Here is a 27,450-nt window from a genome sequence, read left to right as displayed (position 1 = left end):
CATCAGTGGAGAAGGTACCCACTTAAATTCATATAAGAAAGCTTGCTCTTGTTTACCATGCTTTTCTTGGATACTTCCTATAATATCCTTCTTTCTTTGGTTCAACAGGGGCTGGTCTTCAAAACTGAGACTCAGCTAATTCCTTGAGATTCTGGGTATCTCCTATGTAACTAGAAGTATGCATGCTGAGAAACTTCTGTTTTTCTCCTATTTGTCTTTTCTTACAATGGTCCATCCTGACTTAAAACTAAAGGTAAGAAGAAAATTATCTAGTCTTCCCTATACCCCAAACTTGGTGACATATGACTAAAAATATTTAAAGAATTTTTCTGAGTCTGTCCAGAGAATTTATTTCTAATATAGGAGGAAAATAGGAAAGTAAAACTCTGACATTTTGGTACATAAAGCAATATGTGAAAATGCCTTTAGGTTCATTATTAAAACTTGAATTGAACTTTTATGGTACATTAACTGAGCTATTTCTAATATTCTTTGGAAAATGAGAAGATTCATGTCAAAATTTGGCTATGTGCAACCTGTTTCTAATAAACAAATGGATAGGGAAATATCAGCTGCCTATGCAATTTCCACTGACTTGAAAACCACTTACTTTGAACTGTTTTGGGAAAATTCTAGGAAGTTGTAGTGATTTGGGGGGACCATACAAATGATGTAAGTCTGGGAAAGTGATCGCATTACCATAGTTTAACTCTGGAACTCAGTATAATGAAACCAAACCTTTCGTCAACAGTTAAAATACTTCAGATTTGCTGAAGCAATCTAGTGCTAATGTCTGAGTTGACTTTATAATTGAGACAATATGAGCTCTACTGAATGCAGTTGTTATGATAGAAAGCTAATTTAAAGAAAGTAGGAACGCAATACACTGTACACATTCTCAACCAGTTTCAACTTGGTCTGTCAGTTCTAACAGTAAATTTATCAGACTGCTGAATATTTTATTGTTGTATAACCACCAAGGATACTGTGCAGACAGGTAAGATATTTTAATTTTCCCCCCTCTGGTGAATACAGGACCCATCAATGTCAGGAGTGGCACAGTGCAGTTGTAAAGTAAAATTTTCTTTTGCATTCCAACAGCAGAAAACATCTCTGGCTGCCAACATGAGCTGCATTTAAATTCTTCAGAATAGCAGTTGCTTGTTTTTGCAAAGGACAAACATGAGGGCTTGAATGGCCTTTGAAAGTCATCTCATTTGGATTTGAGAGAGAGTTAAATTATATATATTTTCCAGGCTAAAAAAAGTGGATTAAAAAAGAAAGACAACTGTTTGAAATGCACAATGCCTTTACTAGGAATTACATTCAGAGGAAGCTGAATACCAGACTAGTAAACATGTCGGTAATCCCCTCTTTGTTTACTGAGAATGGATCAGCCCTCGATTTCTGAAAAGAAACAAAGAAATGTGCCCCGTGTTTGCAAAGGCTATAAATCCTCCAACTGAGGCCACTTGGAGCTCAGTAAGGTGCTGGTATGGTTGAGTCATGCTCTGGAGAATGCCAAGGCAGTCTCGAAAGGAAAAAAAAAAAATGTGTTTGAAGTTGGCAGAGTTGTCGAATAAACTGAAGATGATGCTCCAGAAGAATCAGTCTTCAGGCCTCTGCCCACAATCAACCCGATTGTGTGCAGATTTATTCTTCAGGGTCAGATGGCAAATGTGTTCCTGCTGATAAAGGTCAATCTCCATGGCAACACGTCCACTTGCCCTGGAGAGGAAACTGGAAACCATTCTGGACCCTTCTTATTGGCTTAGGAATGTCAGCTGAACTTGGACCCCTGCCCAGTCTGTGTTTTTTACCATCACTGGTAGTCTTTGCCTTGGCTGCCCAGACCTCTCAGCACCACAGTTATGAAGATTAATTCCTCTGCACCAAAACACCAACTTGCAAAAAAGTTGGAAACACTATATGGCTTTCTCTCAGTATTGGTGTTAAAATATTTGAAAGAAAATGACAGAGCCAGTAAAAACCAGCACAACCAACACCAAAAACTTGAAAGATTTCTTTTCAAACATTTAAAAATTAAGATGAGGGTGAGGGGGGTTATGAATCACATCTTAGGTGCAGAGTAGATTTTTAAAGAGATCTGTTTTAACCAACAGTTTCATGCAAGTCATAAAAAGCAAGACTTCTTTTGCCAACATACTAATAATATCAGAATTATGTTTTAACACAAAGAAAGTGATCTATATACATTTTCCAGAACATCTAACATTTCAAATCTGTCAGATATCATTCTTATAAAAACCTGGGCTCCTGAGTTATTTACCTAAATCAGAGATTCCTAGCATCTGGAAAACTTTTTTAAAATGCAAGTTCCTAACCTCACCCCAGCCTCACAATATTAGAATTTCCAGGGGGAGCACACTTGAATTTTTGTTTTCCCATCCTGATGACAGGAATCATTGGTCATAGATGGTACTTAAGTACAATAAGGAAAGACAAGACAAAACCTGTGAAACGTCTAAGATTTAAATTGTTATTTACACTCTTAATTACATCTTGAAAAACTAATCCTGAAATGTGTGTATTTTTCAAATAAACCATTTAGCTATCAAAACTTAAGAAAATGTTTCAGATATGTTGCTCTACTTATGAGAGAAAAGAATGTGTAGAATTCGAGAATGATCACGTGATATGATTAATGACACAATTTAAAGGTTTACTCATGTCAGTAGTTTTACCACAGCTCAAAAATTCCTAGTAATTAGCGCTTTGAACCCCATTTAGCCTAAGAGTGCTAATTTGGCCCTGTTTCTTGTTGAGCTTCATTAATTAACTTGTCACCATGTATTTAATAAGTTCACAATTTATCTAGTTTGGTAGGAAAATAGATAAGCAGCAGGAAACAAACTTACTGATGCCAGTATGAGTTGATTTACTTGCTATTTGTTTGCATTTTTTAAGTAGGCCACACATTCCTTAACACAGAGAACCCAGGCATGTGTTTGTTGTACACTAACTCATGTTGATCAAGCACAATAATGAACATCTCCTGTAAGTGGAGTATAAATGACCATAAGCCTTTGGCAAAGACTGCTAATTATCCTGCCTGTCAGCCCTGATATCCAGCCTGCCCCCAGCATCATTTGGGAACAGAAACATCTGTCTTATTTAAACCACTTTTATTTTGCCTCTGTTGTAGTCAAATCAATACCTAATACACAGTTGTGGTGGTCATGCTGTCCATTTTCAGGATGCTCTAACTCCTGGTCTCTCATTTAATGTTGTTAGTGTTTGGAATGATCTCAATTCTGCACACACGGACATACAAAATGTCCACTTAGTAAGGCAGAACAGCTGGGTGTGGTGGCACATGTCTGTAATCCCAATGACTTGGGAGGCTGAGGCAGGAGGATTGCCTTAGTGAGGCGCTAAGCAACTCGGCAAGTCCCTGTCTCTAAATAAAAATACAAAAGGACTGAGGATGTAAGCTCATTTGTTAAGTGCCCTCGAGTTCAATACTGGGTACCAATAAACAAATAAATAAATAAATAAGGCAGTAGAGTCTACCCAGATAATAATATCCATGTCAATGAAGTACACCTACAGTAGGGATGAAGGCAAGTTTATAATGCATAAATGAATCCTAGATCTGGTGTTTTTGAGGCTGAAAGGGTTATAATCCTTCCCTGGGTTTACCACATCTGCAGTGACATCCTAAGGAAGAGAAGAGGGACAATTAGAAATCAAGAATTTTTAATATATATTATGAATAAATTTATGAATTTTCAGCTCAAACTCTCAAATTAAGGAATTGTAATCTCTTTGCTACAACTGTATGTGTATTGAGACAGTCTTTCACTGGACTGTTTGCCCTTAATGGAAATTGTTAAAGTATCATTAAGGGCTCTTGCGTGAGTCAGGAGGGAACTGGGTGTTTCCCACAGCAAAGGCAACAACTGAACTTGTATGAACATTTAGATGCAGATATGAATCTATGTTGGAGGGAACTTGGTTCCTAGTGAAAGATTTCCTTTCAAAAAATTATTCAATAACACAAATGAATGTTCAGTGTTGTTTTGGATAAATCTTCAATGTGAGGTTATCTTGGGAAAGACAAGTAATTTTTTTTAATGCCTTCTTGTTTCTTCTTTTATCTTGAACTCCATCCTTAAAGGTGAATCTTCCAAAACTTTGATTTATGCTTTTGTCTTTTTCCACTTTTTTGGTTTGTTCCTTTTTGTGTCACTAATTTCTTTCATGTGGTTTCCAAGACGGTACAGGATTTTGTAATGAATGTTTTTGAAATACCTCTTCTATTTTCCATTAGAGCTATTCACAGAACAATACCCGATTATTTGTCTATTTTATGGTGGATAGTGTGTGTTTCTGTTCATTTTGAGCTTCTCCTTTATCCAATCAAACTCACAAAACACCCAATTTTATAAAACATTCAAAGTTAAATACTGAGTGTTGGAAAGGTTCACATCCGGGTCTAGCTCTGTAAATCAGCACATCTTCCCTGGAGGAGCTCCAACATGTCGTCAATGAGCCAGAGAATATAGTGCTTCCTTAAAATCATGTTCAGATTATTTGTAACATAAGATTTTGCCATATGACAGCACCATGTTCTGCTTAAAGGACCTCCCTCCACCGGCTGTAAGAGTCTCTCTTCTTTGCTAAAGTCCCTTGCGCTAGTCTAGTGCTTGGCACGAAGTAAATGTTCAAAAACTATTTGCTAAATCTTGCCTGCTGCAAACAAATTACATGCCAAAAATGGTGAAGAGTTCTTTTCTCAAAGAGAGATCAGAAGAAAAATCTTCTTAAGCGGTGCTTTTTAATATTTCATCATTGCAGGAGTTAAGGTCTGCCTTCTGCTTCACTCCAGTCATTTCTGCTTTAATTCTATTTCTTCCTATTAGTTCTGCTATTTTACCTATACACCTGCCAGCCTTTCCTTTCTTCTAATTATAATATCACTCCTAAAATCTTTATGACATTAGCAACTTTTATGTTAATCATACTGAGAAAAGCTTCACAACCCATGAGCTCATTCATTGTTTACCACTCATCCCATTTCAATTAGACTGTCTTAGAAGTACAATACCAGTGGCTTGTTTCTTAATTCCAGCAAGAGTTATATCCCTTTAAATAGATATTTTTTATTCTATTTTTGGATTATAGGAGCACATTTTAAGAATTCAAAATATATCCATCTTCATCATAATAAATGAGAAAACTTTGTACCATAGAAAAATTGACCATAAATTCTTTTAGTGGCCAGTTATTTTAATACACATTTACGATTTCCTCCAAAAGACTGTGGTTAATCAGATATTTTAAATATAAAATAAAGATACCTTAATGCAAACACCTTTAAGGGTTCTCCATTGCCTAGGGGAAAGTATAAATCCTTAGTTTGGCACACAAAGCTTTCTATCCCATGAGCCGAGTGTTCCTTTGTGGACAAACCTAAGTATCTCATGCTATAGGAAAAATGGACTTTTCCTTATTCCTTAAATGTGCTTTGCAGTTTCCCATCTTCCTAATGAGGCCCCCTCTCTTCTTTCTGCCTGGTACAATCTGTTTATCTCACTCTACCTGCCACTATTATTATTTCCTTTTAACCCTATTTTAATTGTCACCTCTTCCACCTGGTCTTCCTTTATCCTACCAACTGACTCAAGAATCTCTTCTCCAATGAAATAATGTAATGCATAATTGTTTCTCTTATAGCTCTATCATTTTGCCTTTATTGGTGTTTCTTACTTCCTGATCTCCTACAAAAGGTATATCAAAAGGAAAATGGTTATCTTTACTCGTTGTGATAGTCCCAGCCAGACCAGTACAGGGTCTTGAACGTTGAAGGTCCTCAATAGGTAATTAGTGAGTATATCAGTTCCCTAAGGCTACTGTATAAGAAAGTTCCATAAATGTAGTGGTTTGAACAACGCAAATTTACTCTTAGTGTTCAGGAGGAGACCAGTGTCTGAAAGCAGTTTCACCAAGCTAATGGCAAGGTACTGACAGCTCTGTACTATGGAGGCTTTAGCAGAGAATCCACTCCTTCCCTTTATCCATTTCCTTGGTTCATGGCCCCTCCTCCATCTCCAAGGTCAGCAAGTAGCATCTTCAGAGCTCTCTCCGCTCTGTCACATGACCTTCTCCTCTGCAACAAATCTCCCTCTACCTCTCAGAAGGACATGTGATTACATTTAGGGCCATGTGGCTAATCAAGGATAATCTCTCTGTCTCAAAATCCTTGATTTTAGCTTTTGTCATATAAAGTGAGATTCACTTCTTTTGTCATTATTCATAAGTTTTGGGGTTTCAGATATGAATATCTTTAGGGTATCATTATTAGCTGACCACAGCAAGTTTAATGTAACAGTCTCCACTGGTGCTGTTAATTTTTATCACTAGATTGAATGGTGCTAATGAGTTGTCTGACCATTACAAGGCTATGTGACTTATTAAAATAAATAAATAAATAAATAAATAATTTATCACGTGACTTTTTTGTTTAAAAAAAGGTAGGAAAGTACTGAGTGGTTTATAAAGTACGTTCGTATTTAACCATCAGGACAACTCACTGTTGCAAACCACAGTGAGACCTCATCTAAAGCTGCAGGGCAGCTCTTCAAGGCTGACTTTTCCCCCTAACCCTCTAGAGCCACCAGTACTTGATTCTTTTCTGGGCATCTTTCCTATTTCTAAAGCACCCCACTCTGTTAAAACCTTATAAAGTCACACTCATTTAAAGTTTTTAAAAATATAACCATTCAAGGCAACATTCAAAACACTCATACATGCTGAGTCTTCATCTAACAAAGTTTCCCCATTGGCAACATCTGAAGAGCCTCAGCTCCTGCTGGTCTGAGCTTCTGTGGCCTCTGCCCCTGGTAGCCCACTGGGGTCAGCCTTCTAACCTGGCCTTCACAGAGAATTCTTTTTCTAAGCCTTACTTCATAAACTTTTTCTTGGAAAGAAGTAACTACCTTGCAGTAAGGACTAACTCTCCTCACTTCCTTTCATACCTAAGTTTTCCTGACAGGTTAGATTCCTCAGGTACAGTATGCTATACTATGCCATACTCTGCAATCTGGCTCCTGCCTGGTCTTCTACCTCATCCCACACAGAACTGTGTCCTTATGCATGGCATGCCCTCTAATTGGAAAATTGGCCCTCATCCCTTTTCTTAGTTTGTTTTCTGTTCCTGTGACAAAATATTTGAGATTAGGTAATTTATAAAGAATAGAGGTTTAGCCAGGTGCACACTTATAATCCCAGGAGGCTGAGGCAGGAAGATTGAGAGATCAAAGCCAACCTCAGCAATGATAAGAAACTAAGAAACTCAGTGAGACTCTTTCTCTAAATAAAATAAAAAATAGGGCTGAGGATGTGGCTCAGTGGTCGAGTGTACCTGAGTTCAATCCCTGGTACCCCACCCCAATCCCCCAAAAAAGAATAGGGGTTTATTTGGGTCTTGAGTCTGGGGGCTGGCACCAACATCTGATGAAGGCCTTCTTGCTGAGAGCAATCACATGGTGAGATAGACCAAATGTGCTAGCTCAGGCCTCTCTCCTCTTAAAAAGTCACTAATGCCACATTGGTGTCCTATCCTAGACCTCATCTAATCTTAATTATCTCCCAAATGCCCATCTCCAAATACCACTAACATATAAATGTGGGGATTAAGTTTCCTACACATGAACTATTGAGGGACACATTCAAGCCATCACACCCCTCCTTTGTCTGCCTGACAACACCCACTCTTCTTTCAGGGCTTAGCTTGAGGAAAAGTCTTACCCATCTTTGACTCTTCTACTCAAAGCCAGGAACATAGGCTGTGCCTAATAAATGTTTGATGAATTTAATCAAATCTTCCCTCTGAGAAGCCTTTATTTTTTTTTTTCCCACCAAAACTATTAGCATTTTGTAAGTAAAGCAATATATCCACAGATTAGAAATGCAATATTTTTCCAATAAGCATTAATATAGTACCTCTAATATTATAGAAGATAGTCTATAACCAAATAGACTTGGATTGAAAATATAAGTAGATGAACACCTTAAAATTGAAAAGAAATAACAGTTTACTCCCAATAGAAGTAAATATTTTATTTAAGTAGTGTGGAATCTTTATTTTCTAAGACTTTGGAAAAATGGGAGGTTATATTTTAAGCACTTTTTAAGTAAAAATAAGGAAAGCTAAGGCATATTTTAAAATAGCTCACGAAAACTTCTTGTGTCCTTAACTCTTTGTGTACGCGTGAATGTTATAAGAGAATGGAATGTGAATTGCCTCTAAAATTTCAGTATCATTAAGAAGGCATTGAAAAGAGATTTTAAAAAGAGATGGCAAAGACTTAAACTAGAAAAGGAAGTATAAGGAAAGATGTGATTTAATTTGTTAAATTATACAAGAATAAGAGGAAATATTTCTTGAAAGAATAAAAATTTAAAAAGGAAAGATATTACCTCAAAACATCTGGAGATGAATTATAATTATCTTCAAAATAGGATGAAAACCTAGAAGAAATATTATCTCAATGATAGTCTGCTTGGAGGGAAAAATGCCAGGAGGTTTTTCTTAGTCACTGACAGAGATTTATAGGACAAACATATAAAGCTGTAACAGGCTGTTCCCTAAGAGAATGTTCTTTAGGGTCTCTGTGGGAGAAAGGATCTTACAACTGATTTTCCAACTGAGTTTTTAAAAGTTTAGCTCTATTAAAAAAAAAAAAAAAAGCCCTCCCTCATGTTCAAAGAATCACAGGGAATGTATAATCACTTTTTCAAATACCCCTTTTGGAGTAAAGCAGCTGCTTTTCCTAAGGCCAGCTCATGTCACCAAAACTGGATGGTGGATAGGCTCTTCCCTAGAAAAGACAAAGGAAAGCATCACCGCTCCTTCTGCGCCAGTCATAATAAGCAAGATAGAGAATACGTTTGTACCCAAGTGACTGGCAAAATCCTCTAACCCTGTACCATGATTCTGCTGTAGTACCTGGGGATCAGCTCAACTGAAGCAGTATCCTCTGAGATCATGGGTAACCCCATCCCAGCCAGCAAGCAGTGCTCAGGTGAAAACTGTGCTAGAGTCACTGGAGGGTGTCTATAATGGTCATCAGGCTCACAAATTAATGTCATTGGTCGCAGAATCTGGATCAATATCCCTGAGCAGAGTAGGGAAAATACCTTTCTTTCTAGATTTATTTTTTTTAAATGTATCTGAGGACTCTGGTGAGTGAGTCTCCACCAGCCTAGAAGATGAGCCAGACAGCTGAACCCATTTTGCCCTAAAGTTTAAGTGTGTTGTAGGACATGCAAAATGAGAGTCACTGAGACAATAGAAAGAATACAAGGGCCATTCTAGAAAAGCATCACTGACCCTAAGAGACCCAACACTTTAAGATCTAGAATAGATGCCTTAGAAATGGGACAGTCTGGGAAAGACTTGTGCTGTCCCATATTAGACAGTAAAAGTCTCCTATATGTTCCTGTGGGACTCTGGCCTAGATTTTGCTTTGTCTGACCATATCTGACCTCGTTCTGATTACCAGGCATGCACTAGTCTGGAACACATATCATTTCCTGATATCTCTTCCTCTGCCCATGGAATGATCCATCTGCTGGATCCATTCTTGGTTTAGCTTTACCCAACACTTCATCCTGATCTTTTGCCTATTTCTTAGGCTTTCCAGTGCCGTGTTTTCTACAATCCTATCTTGCTAGCTCAAATCTCCTGTGGGAACTAGCAACAACCACAGAAACAAAAAGGACAGCATGAAGACAGCTCAACTTTGCTCTGTGCAATATGGAGAGTAGAAACCCATCACATCCCTCTCCACACAGCTTCCAACTTTGTCATTAGTTGAACACCACATGCACTTGAATACATTGGTATCTTCTTCCTTCATGATGTCGTCTATGCAAAGAAGGTCTCTTTCCATTCACTTCCCCTTCAGGGCCCCTTTCCAATTTTGTTCCTATCACTCATTAAGCCAGTTTTGGGGCATGTGGAATTCATGTATTTCCTAAAAGAAACAGAGTTATTGGATATTTTCAAGTTGGTTAGGACTATATCCTTCAAGTCAGGTAGAATCCCAACATTTTCACCTTCTAGCCTTCATAACATATTTATAAAATCTCTATGATACTCATTTTAATTTAAATCTCTAAACAGCTAATAATAGTTGTCTCAGATTTTTCATGAAGATTATGTAAGATGATGTATATTAGACATCTAAAACATACCTGTCTCATAGCAAGCACTTACTAGAGTAACCATATGGTTCCAAGTCTGTACCATAAGACAGAAGTAGTACCTCTCAGGCTCATCATTATATCACCAAATCTTAACACAGTGTTTGGTACATAGTAGGCACTGAATAATTATTTGATGAATTAAGTAATGAAAAGCAGGGTGTATTCAGACTTCCTCTTCTCCCACCTAGTCCAACAACAACAAATACTTAAAATCAAAGTTCCATTAGACACAGTATCACCATCTACTAGACCAGGACTGGTCAGCCCCAATTAAAAAAAAAAAAAAAATAGTTCTCAGGGGGCATATGATAAGTTTTAAATCAGGGAAAGAACAATGTTCCCAGTGTACTTTGGACATGTGGACAGATTGTGATAATTGGCCTGAGAAATGTGCTCTCACTGATCTAGTACTTACCTGGACAAAGGCTTTTCAGGTGAATAGGCAGACCTCTGCTGCAGGTGCAGGAGGAAGGTGCTGGGACTCCCTCTGCTTTTGTCTCCCTCACCCTGGAAGGCATTTGTGTCAGTTAAGAATTGGGCTCATCTGCAAGTAACAGAAATCTCTTTACCGTGGTTTCAACATGTAAGTTTGTTATCATCAATTCATGAGAAGTCTGAGGGTAGCACTACTGTCACAGGCTAAGCAACTCAAAGATTTCATGGTCAATGTCTCTGTGAGCCAGTCAGTCCCTTCATCACAGTCTCGTATGCAAATATCATTTACATATTTCGGACATGAAGAAGGAATGAAGAGAAGGAAAAAGTCATAAAGTACAGTATGTATATCAAGAAAACAAAAATGTTTCCAGAAAGCTTACACGGCTGTTTACGCATCATTGGTCAAATTTTTATCAGACTCTCATGGATACAAGAAAGATTTGGAAATGTACAGACTTGAAGAAGAAAAAGAAGAAGAAAAACAACAAAAGAGAACAGTGAATGTAGCAAAATGAAAAGTGGACACAGGGTAAGGAACCAGCACATTCTGCCTAGTATGACACACTTCCCGAGACTGGAGTAAAGAGCTTCTAATGAAAATCTTCATCCTTGGTTACATCCTTTACCAAACTGTTACAAAATATGAACTCCTTCAATGACGGTCTAAAATTCAATTGTCCTTTAGCCTCTTGCATTGGAGAGCTAGCCCTGCTGTCAGGTCAGTGGCACCTGTTCACCTTGGAAAAAGATGATTTTAATATAACATTAAGGTCCATCTCATCCCAGCCAAGAAAGGCTGCTTTTCTCCCCTCATAAGAAGGCATCTCTTGATAAGAGGATAAGCTGGATCAGTATCTTTTTCATTAGCTTACATATCAAGAAGGCAATTGAGCTTTTGCCCTTCTGCACATGGAATCCACATAAGGATGCTTTACCACACCCACCTTGTTTTCCAGCAAATTAAAGATTCTCCTACACTGAATTTTTGGGGCTTTTTTGGTTTTGGTTTTGTTTTGTTTTCGTACAGGGGATTGAACCCAGAGGCACTTTACCACTGAGCCACATCCCCAGCCCTGTTTTGTATCTTATTTAGAGACAGGGTTTCACTGAGTTTCTTAGTGACTTGCCATTGCCAAGGCTGGCTTTGAACTCTCAATCTCCTGTCTCAGCCTCTGGGATTACAGGCATGTGCCACTACGTGCAACCATCCTACACTGAGTTTTGAACAACCCCCAAAACACACACCCCACATTGTGGCTATGAAAAACTTATAGAGCACCAACATCCCCAGGTCATTTGGAAATACCCCTAGAGCAGCCACTCAAGTCTCACAGGAACAAAGAGCCAGGACACAGGCCTCACAAAATCACTTGCAGTGAGAGACCGAAATCTAACCCCTCCCAACCTTCCCAGCTCTCTAAAAAGTTAGGCAATGATTCCATCCTCAGTGAAAATTACCCAGACAGACAGCCTATGAATTCTTAATCTCCCAAAGCATTTCATTGTATTGAAACCAGCACAAAAGAACACACACCCTCAGTTCACAACAGCCTCATTCCAAATTTCAAGCTGATTCCTAAGGCCAGTAGAGATGGATACTATGTTTATACTAAAGGAAATACAGCCCAGAGGTCTTGAGCCTTCTTTCCAGCTGTGTCCCCAGAACAGGGGAGCAAAGAATTCAATGAAGAAAACTGGGCCCTTCAGGATCTGGTTCCACTTACCTCTCTGACTTCACCTCCTGCTGTTCCTACCTTGTATTCTCCTTTCATTGTCCACATGAGCCACCCTTTCTAACCTCTCTACTCCATACTCTCCAGCTGGGAATATGCCTCCACCTTGCTCCTGCCCTTTGCCTATCAAACTCCTGCCTGTTCCTTAGGATGCTGCTAGGATATCACTTTCAGGTTATGGATAACACCTCTTTGACTCCATTCTATTTCCCTCATCAAGCACTTGACATATAGACCACTGTAATACAACTCTCACCCACTGGTACCATCCTTCCCCCTACCCCAGCAGGAAGTTCCATGAGGGCAGCAGCTGCATCTGCCTTGCCCACAGGTGCACATTACCTGTGCCTGCGACTATGACTGGCATATTGGAGGCACTCAGTAAATCTTTACTGAATGAATGAGTGAGGTATGTAAAAGCAGGTTCAGACAGGTGATTTCATGTCTCACTCAGAACTTGCTGGTCAAGTTTCTTCAGCTCAGATACCTGATCTTACCTTGCTGCTAAGAATATGCAGATGAAGGAAATAGGCTATGGATTACTCATGGTGTAGCACGACAACCAAGAAGAAGATCCACTAATAATAGCTCAACTAGTAAAAAGTCAGAAGCATCATATTGTATGTTGTTGATTGATGTGTCTATATGCATTTCTTTATAGGTTTAGGGAAAGATTGTTTTGTCTTGTTTTCTTTTGTTTATAAGTATTCCCATATTATTTTCTCCCTCTGATCAGTCACAGCTGGTTTTGTCCAGGACAATTTTAAACATCTTGTAAAAATTCAGCTACCACCATGATTTTAAAGAGGAATGAACATACCAAAATGAATGTGGTCCCCAGACAAATCATCACAGTTCTTTGTCATTAAAATCAAAGTAGATACTGTAATGTTTAGAGAACCTCAACAAGCCACAGGGAGAAGTAATAGGGGAAAGCATGAAATAAGCCATTTTTCTTTAGAGTTGAGGCCGTTTCCCCACAGGCAGAACCAGTCTGGATGAATTAAAATCTAGGTACCACTGTGTTCGCTTTGTCATTCCAACCAGGCTATAGGTAATGGGGACATTCCTCTCTCTCCTTCAAATAACAAAATGAACAGCACCAATCCATATTCCTATTGCCTCTTACAAGCCTGCCTTAGCACTGGGTCTAAAACTCTCTTAAACTAGTTACCCAACTCCATTAAAGACATAAGTAGATGCATCTGTCCCTTCAACCAGTTATGAACTCCTAGAGCCAGACCATTTCCTTCTACCCATGTCCATAACACCAGGCCACTAGTACATTTCATGTATGTGTGTCTTGATCTTCTCTTTTAGTGGTGGGGAGAGGAATTGGGATGTCAAAGAATTGTGATGTTGAGCATCTAATTAGAGTTCACCAAATATTTTTTATTGTTTAATTGATGTTAAATTCCATGACATTGATAGTGTGGGCATTTCATTATTCCCCCACCCAAAAATCTTGTGCCTGTTTTGTCACTGTAGCTTGAGTGTTTTTAAATACTTATTGAATTGCTTCAAAATTCCATTAACTTTTACTTTTTATCTAGCATGCTTATTCTTTTAATCCATGAAATTTGACTAATGGAAATTGATTTCTTTCTCCTAGGTGTCATTTTCTTCTCACATCTAACCCACATCCTTTGTTGCTAAGCTCATACGGTTTCTGATGCAGTCATTTCTGGTGCTAAGTTTGTAAATGAAGCTTTTATTTCTTATACTTGAAGAATATTGCTTTGCTATCTTTCCAGAGTTAATCGATAATGTTACCTTCCATTTCTGTAGAATTTTGGAATTTTCACTTTTAAGCATTTATTGCAATAATGTAGAAAACTTTATGTAAAATAGGCTTAGTACAACTCTGTGGGAAGATAGCTTAGTTATGATTGTTTTATTCACTCTTATCTGCTGTGAACTAGCTGTGTAATCGTAGGCAAACTACTAGACTTCTCTGAGATTCAGTATCCTCATCTGTCCTTGAGTTACAGGGTTGTAGGAAGATTTATGAAAGAAAATATTTGGAAAACTCCACAAGTTGCCTGCTGCAGATTAGAGGGTTAAATAAGGGTCTAGTATCTTCCTTAATCATCCTCCTAGAAAATCTCCTTTCTCTTTCTAGTCTATATACCCTAAGGACCTTGCCATCAGACTAGTTAATAATACTTTAATAGCGTTCTTTAAAAGGAGACTTTGAAGACTTACAAAAATAATATTCAAAGAAAATAAATTGGGGCAAGAAGAGAAGTGTTAAGGGAGAATCCAGGGACCAAAAGTACCACCTGGTTCCCCCAAATGGCATTGCATTGGGCTATGGTTTCAGCCTTCATCCAAGAACTTGTCTTCTGGGCTTATTCTTAACAACTAGACAAAAAGAGAACAAAAAGTTGAGTTTTTCAGGATATCTAGAATTAGATGAGTCACTTGGGAACAGTGTAGCTTCCCTCTGAACTTTGACCACAGGATTCCACATCACCCTGATGAGAAGAGATGACAAGATAAAAATATAATATTTAAAAATTAAGGTCACTATGGAGTCTCTGAATCAGAAGTGTTACTGATAACAGGTACATTACTTTTCCTCAAGTCCTGTAACACTTTGTGATGGTTACTGTGCAATTTAAACAAAATCAAATGATAGGTGTGGTCAGGTGTATCTTACAGCTTTCCAATTCTCCTTTAAGGTGGGGATTTTCTCTGAGAATCTTAAAAATGCTTCTTAGGTTTATTAAGTGTCACTTCTGCTTCTCAGCAGTAATTAAGCTGAAAGGAAAATGTCAAGAATGATAAATTACTATCACAGGTATATTTTTTATTTTCTTTTCAGAAACTAATCAGCCCTGTGACATGAGATTCAAAAATATTAACTTTTAGGGTATTGGAGGAGAAAGTTTTCCTGGTATGTTATTTTCAACAAATGATGCCTCAAAATTTTAAGTTCTATGGTTTAAATGTGACCTGTGGTGATATGACTATGCCATGTTTATTCAATTTCATTAAGAGCTCTTTGACCCTTCAGAATAGGCTTCTGAGCCTGAAACAGGCATGTGTGGCCCAGCTTGCTATGTGATGAAGAGAAAATAACCTCATGTTTCAATATTCACCATTGGGAATGAAGTGAACATTAATGAATGATTTTTCTCAATCAAGCCAGTCATCATCAAAGAGATAAATTTCCCAAGTTCCTTGCATTTCCATTGAATCCAAATAGAGCCTTGGGGATTGTGAGGAACAGAATTAAAAGCCAATTACTTTTCTGAGCATCATATTTCAGATCATAAGTCTCATTATTTGAGATAATCAAATTTTCAGCCTATTTTTCAAACGAATAGAAGTTAAGATAATAAGTAGGATGGAGGTATGGAGCAATTTGAAGACCCCAACAACTGATTAGTTTTGGATGATGATATCCAATTGCAATGAGAGAATGTGTAAAATCTAGAAACAGAATTTTCAAATCAGCAGTGCTAATGAAAGTGTATCCATCTTTCTTATAGAAGCATTGTAACACTGGATTGTAGTGAGACCCATCACTGCCTCACTCCCAGACCAAACTGCCTTTGCTTCCTATAAAGTAGCTGAGAGGAGAGAGACACCTATAGGGACGCATATTTTCTGGGAAGTATAGACCCCATGTGTAGAGATTTGTATGTGGAAGAAAATGCAGAGAAGCCTTGATGATAGTGTACACTGGGGATTGTGGTGTTTGGGGGTACTTATAGATCAAGGACTCAAAAGAATTAGGTAGTGAGGGAAAAGATTTATTTTCTCCATGGAAGAGTACTCTACTGGAAGAATGCCTTCTAGATAGACAATTGTAATGGTAACTGTGTACATGGTAACACTTGGGAAACAATTTGATTATCAGCCAAATTAGCCAGTTAAGGACAATGCCCCGCCACGTGATCAGCTGGAAGAATTTAAGATTAAAGAGCTCTCACTCTGAGGACAAAGAGGAAAAATCCAACTGAGGAACTATATCTTGAAAATGCTTGGCTCTAGTAACTATAAGATACCTAACAACTGACTGATTGGTTTAAATCAGTACGTATTTAAAGCATATACAAACCAAAGTATTTCCAGATTGGGGGTGGGGGGCTATAAATTCACATATCTAGTACAATGAATATGAAATAAACAAAACAGGTGTTTAAACAAAATATGTTCATCTGTGCATGGTGTAACCCCAGCAACTCAGGAGACTGAGGTAGGAGGATCACAAATTTAAAGCCAGTTTCAGCAACTTAGGGAGACCCTTTCTCAAAATAAATAAATAAATGAATAAAGGCTGGTGATGTGTCTCAGTGATTAAAGCACCCCTGGGTTAGATTCTCACTACCAAAAACATAAAAATAAATTAAAAACAAAGAATGTCCATCACAGTAACTGCATAAAATCAAAGTACATTATAATTAAGTTGCTAAAAATCCAGTGATAAACATAGGTCTTGCCAGGTATGGGGCGCATGCCTATAAAACCAGCAACTAGGGATGATAAGGCAAGAGGATTAAGAGTTCAAAGCCAGCCTCCACAACTTAACAAGGCCATAGCAACTTAGTGAAAATATGTCTCAAAATAAATATTTTATTTTTTAGAAAAGCATGGGTATTGGGGATGTGGCTCAGTGGTTAAGCTCCTCTGGTTCAATCCCTGGTACCAAATTCTTAAAAGCACCTGAAAACGGGCACATGACATTCATACAGAGAAACAACAACAAAACCTCTCTAGGGTTTCTTATAGGCATTTATGAAATCTAGAAGACAATGGAATGATATATTTAAAGTGCTAAATGGGAGGAGGGGAATCAGAGTCAACCTAGAGTCTATACACAATAAAAATATCTTCAAAAATGAAGACAAAATAAGAACTTCATATTCTTCCAGATAAATTTCATAATTTCTTGCTCTATTTCTGTGAGGTACATCATTGGGATTTTAATTGGAATTGCATTAAATCTGTATAGCACTTTTGGTAGTATGGACATTTTGACAATATTAATTCTGCCTATCCAAGAACATGGGAGATCTTTCCATCTTCTAAGGTTTTCTTTAATTTCTTTCTTTAGTGTTCTGAGTTCTCATTGTAGAGGTCTTTCACCTGTTTTGTGAGATTGATTCCCAAGTATTTTATTTTTTTCCAGGCTATTGTGAATGGGGTAGTTTTCCTAACTTCTCTTTCTGAGGATTCATCACTTATACATAAAAATGCATTAGATTTATGAGCATTGATCTTCTATCCTGCTACTTTACTGAATTCACTTATGAGTTCTAAGTTTTCTGGTGGAATTTCCTGGTTCCTCTAAATATAAGAAACCCAGAATAGCTAAAGCAATCCTTAGCAGGAAGAGTGAAGCAGGGGGTATTGCAATACCAGAACTTTATACTACAAAGCATTAGTAAAAAAACGGCATGGTATTGGCACCAAAATATACAGGTAGATCAATGGTACAGAATAGAGGACATGGACACAAACCCAAATACATACAGTTTTCTCATACTAGACAAAGGTGCCAAAAACATGCAATGGAGAAAAGATAGCCTCTTCAACAAATGGTGCTGGGAAAACTGGAAATCCATATGCAGCAGAATGAAATTAAACCCCTATCTCTCACCCTGCACAAAATTCAACTCAAAATGGATCAAGGACCTTGGAATCAGACCAGAGACCCTGTATCTTATAGAAGAAAAAGTAGGTCCAAATCTTCATCATGTCAGCTTAGGATCAGACTTCCTTAACATGACTCCCATAGCACAAGAAATAAAAGCAAGAATCAATAACTGGGATAGATTCAAACTAAATAGCTTTTTCTCAGTAAAGGAAACCATCAGCAATGTGAAGAGAGAGCCTACAGAGTGGGAGAAAATCTTTGCCACTCATACTTCAGATAGAGCACTAATTTCCAGAATCTATAAAGAACTCAAAAAACTCTACACCAAGAATACAAATAACCCAATCAACAAATGGGCTAAGGAAATGAGCAGACACTTCACAGAAGATCTACAAGCAATCAACAGATACATGAAAAAGTGTTCAGCATCTCTAGTAATAAGAGAAATGCAAATCAAAACTACCCTAAGATTCCATCTTACCCTAATTAGAATGGCAATTATCAAGAATACAAGCAACAATAGGTGTTGGCGAGGAGGTTGTGGGGAAAAAGGTAAACTCATACATTCTGTTTATTTCTTGTAAAGAATAGACAGATTTTATTTTGGAACTTCCTGGTAACTCTTCAGTGCTCTTTGGGCTAATAAAAATCTTTTATTATTAAATGAATATTATTCATATACCATAGTAAGAATAATCATTTAAATACTTAGCATAATAAATGCCTAAAAGACATTTTATGAATCTATTTTTTTCTTGCTTTAATGGGGATATTGTAAATAATACATTTGTATTAATAATATTTCTTAAATATATGTTACTGTAAACTAAACCAATCTACAAATTAGTGTAGGCATCTGTAAATTCTGTTATAGGAACTGTAAACTTTGTTGGAGTATTTTTTTTAGGGGGAGGGTGCCGAGGATCGAACTCAGGGGCACTCGACCACTGAGTCACATCCCCAGCCCATTTTGTATTTTATTTAGAGGCAGGGTCTCACTGAGTTACTTAGCACCTCACTTTTGCTGAGGCTGGCTTTGAACTCCTGATGCTCCTGCCTTAGCCTCCCAAACCACTGGGATTACAGGCATGCGCCACCATGTCCAGTTTGTTGGAGTCTTTTAATCAGCAGATTATATTATGAATGTATTTGTACAATGTTAAAATAATTTTAAAGATGTTTAATTTTAGTTGAATAATGTCTTTGTTCGAGTGATAGCATGGAAAGTGTACAACTTTATTTATGTATAAAACTATTGTTAACAAAAAGTCAAGCTGCACTATACTGATAATTACATATATACTCCAATTAAGAGAAATTATAATTTTATTTAAAAAATAGAAAGTCCCATCTTCAGCTTTGTGATATGGATATTAGAAGGAATTCCTAAATGATAGATAATTTAAGAGCTCCCACTAAGATAATTGGCTCATCTTTCAAAAAAGAAAAATAAAATTAGGTTCCTATCTCAGCACACAAAATAAATGTGAAATGGTTTAATGAATTGAATATTAAAAGTGAAATCATAAATGAATTGTAAGGAAATACATTGGGAATTACCTGATATTAGGATGAATAAGTTTTTAAAGCAAAGCAATAAAAACAGAAACCATAAAGGTGTATTTTTTGTATAGTAAAACTTTATTATTTTGCTTTACCAAGCAGCCACTCAATAGAGAAGAAATAAAAGTGGCCAAGAAACATAGACAAAATATGCTTCATGATCTTTAAAAAGGACATTGAGAAGTCAATTTCTACATATCTAATTGGAAACTATTTTAAGAGTATTAAATCAGGGATATTGGTGAGGACATGTGGACTCAAGCACTCCCACAAACCATAGAGAAAGCATGAATACAGGCAGTGCTTCCAGATGATAATTTACACTATTATCATGTGCTCTAAAATATCCATCCCTTTTTTTGGAAATTTTGTTCAGTTTTTAGATTCATTTAGTGGTATTAAACATGCCTACGAAGATTTCCTAATAGACAACATCTTGACATAAGGAATAAATTAATCACACCCATGAAAAAGAATACTCTACAATTATTTAAATTATGTTATGTGTGATGTTGTGCTGGGGATCAATCCCAGAGCCTTGAACATGCTAGGCAAGCACTCTACCACAGAACCACATCCCCAGGCCAAATTAAGTTTTCGTTTTGTTTTTAATATTTGATGACATAGGATAATGCTCAAAATGTAGTCAAATTCTAAAAGTACATGAAACTGCATGATAAAAATGTTAGCAAATGCAAGAATACATTTCTGTGAAAAAAAGACTATAATTGCACATCCAAAAATGCTATTTCCATTTTAAAACAAAGAATTATAATGATAGATCCCAAAATGTTCCTGGTGATTACATATGAAAATTGAGATAAGTGATCTTTTATAGTTCTTTTATACTTTTGTTTACATTTATACATATTCTATTTTATACTTTCATGAATTTAATCAATTAATAATGGTGAAGATGTGTCATCGCCATAATAAATAACTAAAAATCTATTTCATAAAAATAACTGGATCTCCTTGGGATCTATTTAAGGAACTCTTGCTTTCCTAAACCATCCAATCCAAAGGAATCCTACAGTGAAATAAGTTTTTTTCTTCCTGCTGAGCTCTCTCCCCTACAATGACATTCACCTGTTGCAGTGGACAGAATGATGCCACTCTAAGAAAGTCCATTCTAATTCCCAGAACTTTTGACTGTGTTACCCTATATGATAAAGGGGAGTTTACATGATTGAATTAAGGGTGGAAGAATAATCCTGGGTTATACCAGGTATGTCCAATGGGATCACAAGAGTCCTTATCAGAGTGAGACAGGAAGAGATTCAGTCATGGGAGATGAGGACAGAAACAAGAGGCTGGGTGATGGAAGGAAAGGGCCAGACAAATGCAGACAAACTCTAGAAGCTGAAAACAGGGAGTAAATTCTTCTCTCGAGCCTGCATCAGGAGCATAGTCCTGCCAACATCTGGATTTAGACTTCTGACCTCCAGAACTTTCAAGAGATTTAATTTTGTATTGTTTTGAGATCCCTCATTTATGGTAATTTGTCACAGCAATGAAAGGAAACTAGCACATTTGTACACCTTTTCAGTGGCCTCATTGACCCACTAGAACTTTCTCTGTTAACAAATTAAAATTTCTTTCCCTTCCATGTCTTAAACAGGCCTAAGGACTCCCTGGATGCAGGGCAGCTGATGTCCTGGGTTGGTCCAAAATGGCCAAGCTGCCTCTGACCACCATTTAGAAACTACCCTGACCACAACCATAAGATTCCTATTTCTCTCGGTGATGAAAAGCTAAATTTGCAAGCAGTTTTTGAAGGAATAACTGCGTGATGATTACAGCTTCAGTGCATCTGCTGTGACCAAGGAAAAATCTGTTATGAAGTGCAATTCTTGAGCACCAGAAAGGCTAAGGGAGACTAGATGAAATCACAGATAAATGTATTGGTGTATGACCAAACAAAGATTCTTTTTTTTTTTTTTTATCTTTATATCATTGATCCATTTGGAGTTAATTTTGGTGTACATTGGGAAATACCAAGCCAACTTTGTCTTTTTCTAGAGGACTACCCAGTTGTCCCTATGCCATTTATGAAAAAGCCCAGATTTACCCATTAGGCCCTTTTATCCTAAATATCCACATGCATTTCTATACCATATTTATAAACTTCATTTGTATTTTTAGTTGTGCACCAGTTCCATATTTTCATATTGTTATACCATTTTAAGTATGTTTCAATATATAGTAGGACATTATTCTTCATTACTTTTATTATTTTTCAGGATTTTGCCTGGTTATTCTTGTCTGTTTTCTAATTTAACTTTATTATTAGCTTGCCTAGACTTAGACAAAAATATTGGTAGTTATTGGGATCTTGTTATATTTATAAAGCATAATTTAAATTTTTAATGGCTGCTTTATATTATTTCAGATGGATATACCTTAACTTATCTAATTTCAGACATTTAAATTACAGGCATCTATTGTTTTGACAGATTTTCATTCTTTTTGTCCCTTTTCTTTTGAATGATTATATGATTTGGGTGGGGCCTGTGAAACAGAACATAATCACATCCTGGTAGTTGTTTCAATAGATGAATCTATGACTTAGGCCAAACCATTCATATTCTTCCCCCTAGATCTCTGAATTGGGAAACTCACTGAGTGTAGTAGAGGTGTAACGTTATGAGGCTAGAGTTGTAAATAAGTATGGTTTCACTTCATGGAGGTTGTGGTAGGAATGAAGAAAGCTGACATCTACAGGGTGCCCTGGTGGCATATAGGTATCACTAAGTAGAATTCCACACTTGCTGGCTGTGAGAGCCAAGGAATCATATTTTGCTACAAGTACTTTTAATCGAAAGAGTGCCGAACAATATGTGAGATACTCTTTCTCCCTCTCTCCTTGCCTTTGTTTAGTTGTGAGAATCTGATTTAGCATTGTGATCATGGTCTTTATTTTTTATTTTTATTTTTATTTTTTTTTTATTGTAAACAAATGGGATACATGTTGTTTCTCTGTTTGTTCATGGTGTAAAGGCATACCATTTGTGTAATCATAAATTTACATACAGTAATGTTGTTTGATTCATTCTGTTATTTTTTCCCTTCCCCCCACCCCTCCCACCCCTCTTTACCCTCTACACAGTACTTCCTTCCTCCATACTTGCCCCCCTCCCTAACCCTAACTCTAACCCTAACACTAACCCTTCCCTCCCCCCCATTATGTGTCATCCTCCACTTATTAGCGATATCATTCGTCCTTTGGCTTTTTGAGATTGGCTTATCTCACTTAGCATGATATTCTCCAATTTCATCCATTTGCCTGCAAATGCCATAATTTTATCATTCTTTATGGCTGAGTAATATTCCATTGTATATATATACCACAGTTTCTTTATCCACTCATCAATTGAAGGGCATCTAGGTTGGTTCCACAGTCTGGCTATTGTGAATTACCAAAATAGAAAGGTAGATCAATGGTATAGAATAGAGGACACGGACACAAACCCAAATAAATACAATTTTCTCATAGTAGACAAAGGTGCCAAAAATATGCAATGGAGAAAAGATAGCCTCTTCAACAAATGGTGCTGGGAGAATTGGAAATCCATATGCAACAGGATGAAACTAAACCCATATCTCTCACCATGCACGAAACTCAACTCAAAATGGATTAAGGACCTCGGAATCAGACCAGAGACCCTGCAGATTATAGAAGAAAAAGTAGGTCCAAATCTTCACCTTGTTGGTCTAGGATCAGACTCCCATAGCACAAGAAATAAAAGCTAGAATCAACCACTGGGATAGATTCAAACTAAAAAGTTTTCTCTCAGCAAAGGAAACTATCAGCAATGCGAAGAAAGAGCCTACAGAATGGGAGAATATCTTTGCCAATCATACTTCAGATAGAGCACTAATCTCCAGAATCTATAAAGAACTCAAAAAACTTTACTCCAAGAATTCAAATAATCCAGTCGACAAATGGGCTAAGGAAATGAATAGACACTTCACAGAAGAAGATCTACAAGCAATCAACAAACATATGGAAAAATGTTCAACATCTCTAGTAATAAGAGAAATGCAAATCAAAACCACCCTAAGATTCCATCTCACCCCAATTAGAATGGCAATTATCAAGAATACAAGCAACAACAGGTGTTGGCGAGGATGTGGGGAGAAAGGTACACTCATACATTGCTGGTGGGGCTGCAAATTAGTGCAGCCACTCTGGAAAGCAGTGTGGAGATTCCTTAGAAAACTTGGAATGGACCTGCCATTTGACCCAACTATCCCACTCCTTGGCCTATACCCAAAGGACTTAAAATCAGCATACTACAGAGACACAGCCACATCAATGTTCATAGCTGCTCAAACAAAGATTCTTTAGACTTCTAGGACAGTGATAAATTGCTGAAAATTTCAATCTGATGATTACAGTATTTGGGATATAGTGAAAATTTAGGTGGTTGAAAGAAGATAAATTTGTTAATCCCATTTTTAGTAACATTTTCTACATGTATCTATTATACTTCCATTCAAGCACTCCAAGGAAAGAAAACCATTCCCAAACAGTCAACTTCAGTTTGCAAAGCCAAACTGAGCCCTTAGGAACTACAGGGCTATTTTATCCCTATAGGATAAAATTATGATGATGGTCAGATGCAGTGGCACATGCCTATAATCCCAGAAACTCAGGAGGCTAAGGCAGGAGGATCATGAGTTTAAGAGCAACCTGGGTAACTTAGCAAGACCCTGTCTCAAAATAAGAAATAAAGAGGACTGGGACATAGTTCAGGGATAGAACATCTCTGGGTTCAATCCTCAGTACTGTAAAAATAAATAAATAAATAAATAAATAAGTAATGAGGATAACATAGACAGCAAAATTTGTATTTGCTAAATGATCCAGGCACTTTTTCACATGCTTTATATAAAACAATTCATTTATTATCAAAAACTTTGGAAAGTGCTGCACTAAATCTTTGTGATCTCAAATATGTCACGTCAGTTCTTTAAAAGTAAGGCAATTCCTTCTATCTTCCTCTTCTTCCCAGTCTGTCCCCTGTCTCTTGTTCCCTGTCCTGACTTATCTTTCCTAGCCCTCTGGGCACCAAGTTTTTATTGTTTGTTTGATACCAGGGAATGAACCCAGAGGTGCTTAACCACTGAACCCTTCCCCAGTCCTTTTTATTTTTTATATTGACACAGGGTCTCACTAAATGGCTAAGGGTCTTGTTAAGGTCCTGAGACTGGCTTTGAACTTGCAATCCTCCCACCTCAGCCTCCTGAGCCCCTGGGATTATAGACATATGCCATTGTACCTGGCTGGACACCAACTTTTATCACTTGACCTATTTTTTTATTTTTACTACTTCTCTCAACTTTTTTGCATCACTACCTTCCTTCACACTCCCTAGAATTTGTCCCCACATCAAACTCTTTCCTGAGCCTCTGATCACAGTTGGAGGATATCACAGTTTTCCAACTGCTCCCACCCTATGTCAAGAGTCTCCTCTGAGGTCTCTTTGCTGTCCCTAAACCCTTTGTTCTGCCTTTGGTCATCTCTCTCTTCTACTCCCTGAAGTGACATGGAATCTTTAATATCATGTATTTAAGCTCCCTGCCCAGCCCTCCACAATCCCAGCTCTCTCAAGATAGTACCTCACCTCCAATTTTATGTGGATTTCACTTTCCTGTCTCCTCTCTTAGCACAATCTCCAAGTAAGACTAAGCATCTTTTTTTTCTTTATCTCCTCAAAGGACAAAATGTTCGTCCTAGGATTAGACACCAACTCCTTCCTATGGATTTTAATCTCATCATATTACATTTCTACTTAAATTTACTCTGGGTACTATCTGTTCTCACATTCTATTATCTCCTTCCCCTTAAACTATACAAACTAGACTATGACTCTAGCCATTCTTTTCCTTTAAAAAGAAGATGTCTTTTATCTCTAAAATTCCCTCTGTTGCTTTTGCTTTGAGAAAGCCATACTTCTAAACCACTCTTGATTTCTTTATTTCTTTACTGGTAATTTAGTCTTCACCATAATCTAGTCTCTGTTCCAAGTATAATACGGACATTACACTGGCAAACATGACCAATGGTCACCATATTGACAATTCCAAAAAACACCCTCATTACTAAACTCCATTGTGTTTGATTTTTGCTCTTTAGGGTCTCATGGTTAAGAAATGCAAGAAACTAACTTAATAAATGGAGAATTTATTCTAAGGTTACAGAAATGACTCCACAGAATTCAAAGACAAAAACACCTAGACTTCAGAAAAGACTAGAATCAGAGAACTAAGGAAAAGCAGTGAAGCTTTTTCTCTGCCTCTGCCTGGTCTCTGCAGATTGTCTCTCTCTTCTGTCCACGTAGCACACCCAATGAATCATTAGCCTTTTGCTTCAGTATTCCCAGTAGAATTCACTTCTTTCTGAGATATTCATTACACCAAGTTAGTTTTGAGATTGAAAGTTATTTTGGTTTACCCAGTACCCTACCTTCCTCTTTCTTATACCAAATAATCCATGTCCAGCTTCAAAGACTACATAGAATAAATTTAATCTATTTTATACATGTCACTCCTGCAAATACTCCAAGATAGTTATCATGTCTTATTAAAGTTTTCTCTTCTCTGAGCAAAGCATCCCCAGGCCCTTGTCCTCTCCAGCCTTATCATACTCTAAACCAACAATTATCAAATTGTGACTCCCAGATTAATAGCATGAGTATTACCTGCTTGTTAAAAATGCAAATTATTGGGTCTCAAAGCAAACCATTTGAATCAGAAACTCTGGAGCTTAGAACCACCCCAAAAGTTTGGGTTTTAACAAGTCCTCTAAGTGTTTCTCATGCATCTCAAGTGTAAGAATCACTGTACTATACCTTTGTCTATCTAATTCTCAAGAGTGACCCTCAGATGAGTGCAATACTACAGTTGTGGGGTTGGGTAACTGACCCAAAGAACAATATGATCCCCATGACCCTTGTTATCCTTATCACACAGTATTCATTCACTTCCCATTACTATAATAAAATAACTAAGATAATCTTGGCTCATGATTCTAGAGGATCCAGTGTAAGATCAAATGACCCCTTTGTTTTGGGCCTCTGATGAGGAAGTAAATCAAGGCAAGAGTACACGGCAGAGAAAACCACTCACTTTATGAGCCAGAAAACAAAGAGGAAGAAGAGGGCCAGAGTCCCTCAATGCTCTTCAAGGGCATGACCCCAGTGACCTAAAGATCCACAAGGCCCTACCTCCTGAAGGTCCATAGCTCCTTCCAATAACACCATCCTGGGACCAAGCCCCAGCCTTTAACACATGGATCTTTGGAGGACACTCTTTCAAACTATAGTAAACACTTAACCATAATTTAAAAATATTTTATAGATTTGTTTGCTGACTTTTTTTTTTCTCCTTCACTAGAATATAGGCTTCTTTAGAAACAACGTCTGATTTACTCAGTCTTTTGTTCTTAGTGCCCAGTATAGTGTCAGGCTCATGAGAGGCTCAATAAGTAAGTATTGAATAAATAAATAAATGAATAATAATATACTATGAAAACTTCTTATAGTTATATAGAGAAAGTATGTGATCAACTATTACATCTAAGACTTTTTCTCCCATTTGATACTTGAGGTTTTGTAACTAAGTATGGGAATTTATCTCTATTCCTATCAAATCTCAGTTTGTTAAATTTATTCTGCAATCTCAGGCTATTAAGATTCTTTTTATTTTTAAATATCATTCAGTATAAAATTCTATCATTCAGAATAATATTCTAGCCCCGTTATATATTATTTGTAAATTTTATCAGGATTAGATGAATTTCCTTTCAAGTCCTGTTCACAAAGTCATAGACCATTTTTGAATATTCCTTTGAAAAGTCATTGAGCC

The sequence above is a fragment of the Sciurus vulgaris genome (assembly GCF_902686455.1).
Source record: "Sciurus vulgaris genome assembly, chromosome: 5".
NCBI classification, from domain to species: Eukaryota; Metazoa; Chordata; class Mammalia; order Rodentia; family Sciuridae; genus Sciurus; species Sciurus vulgaris.
Note: the sequence above shows the minus strand (reverse complement) of the source record.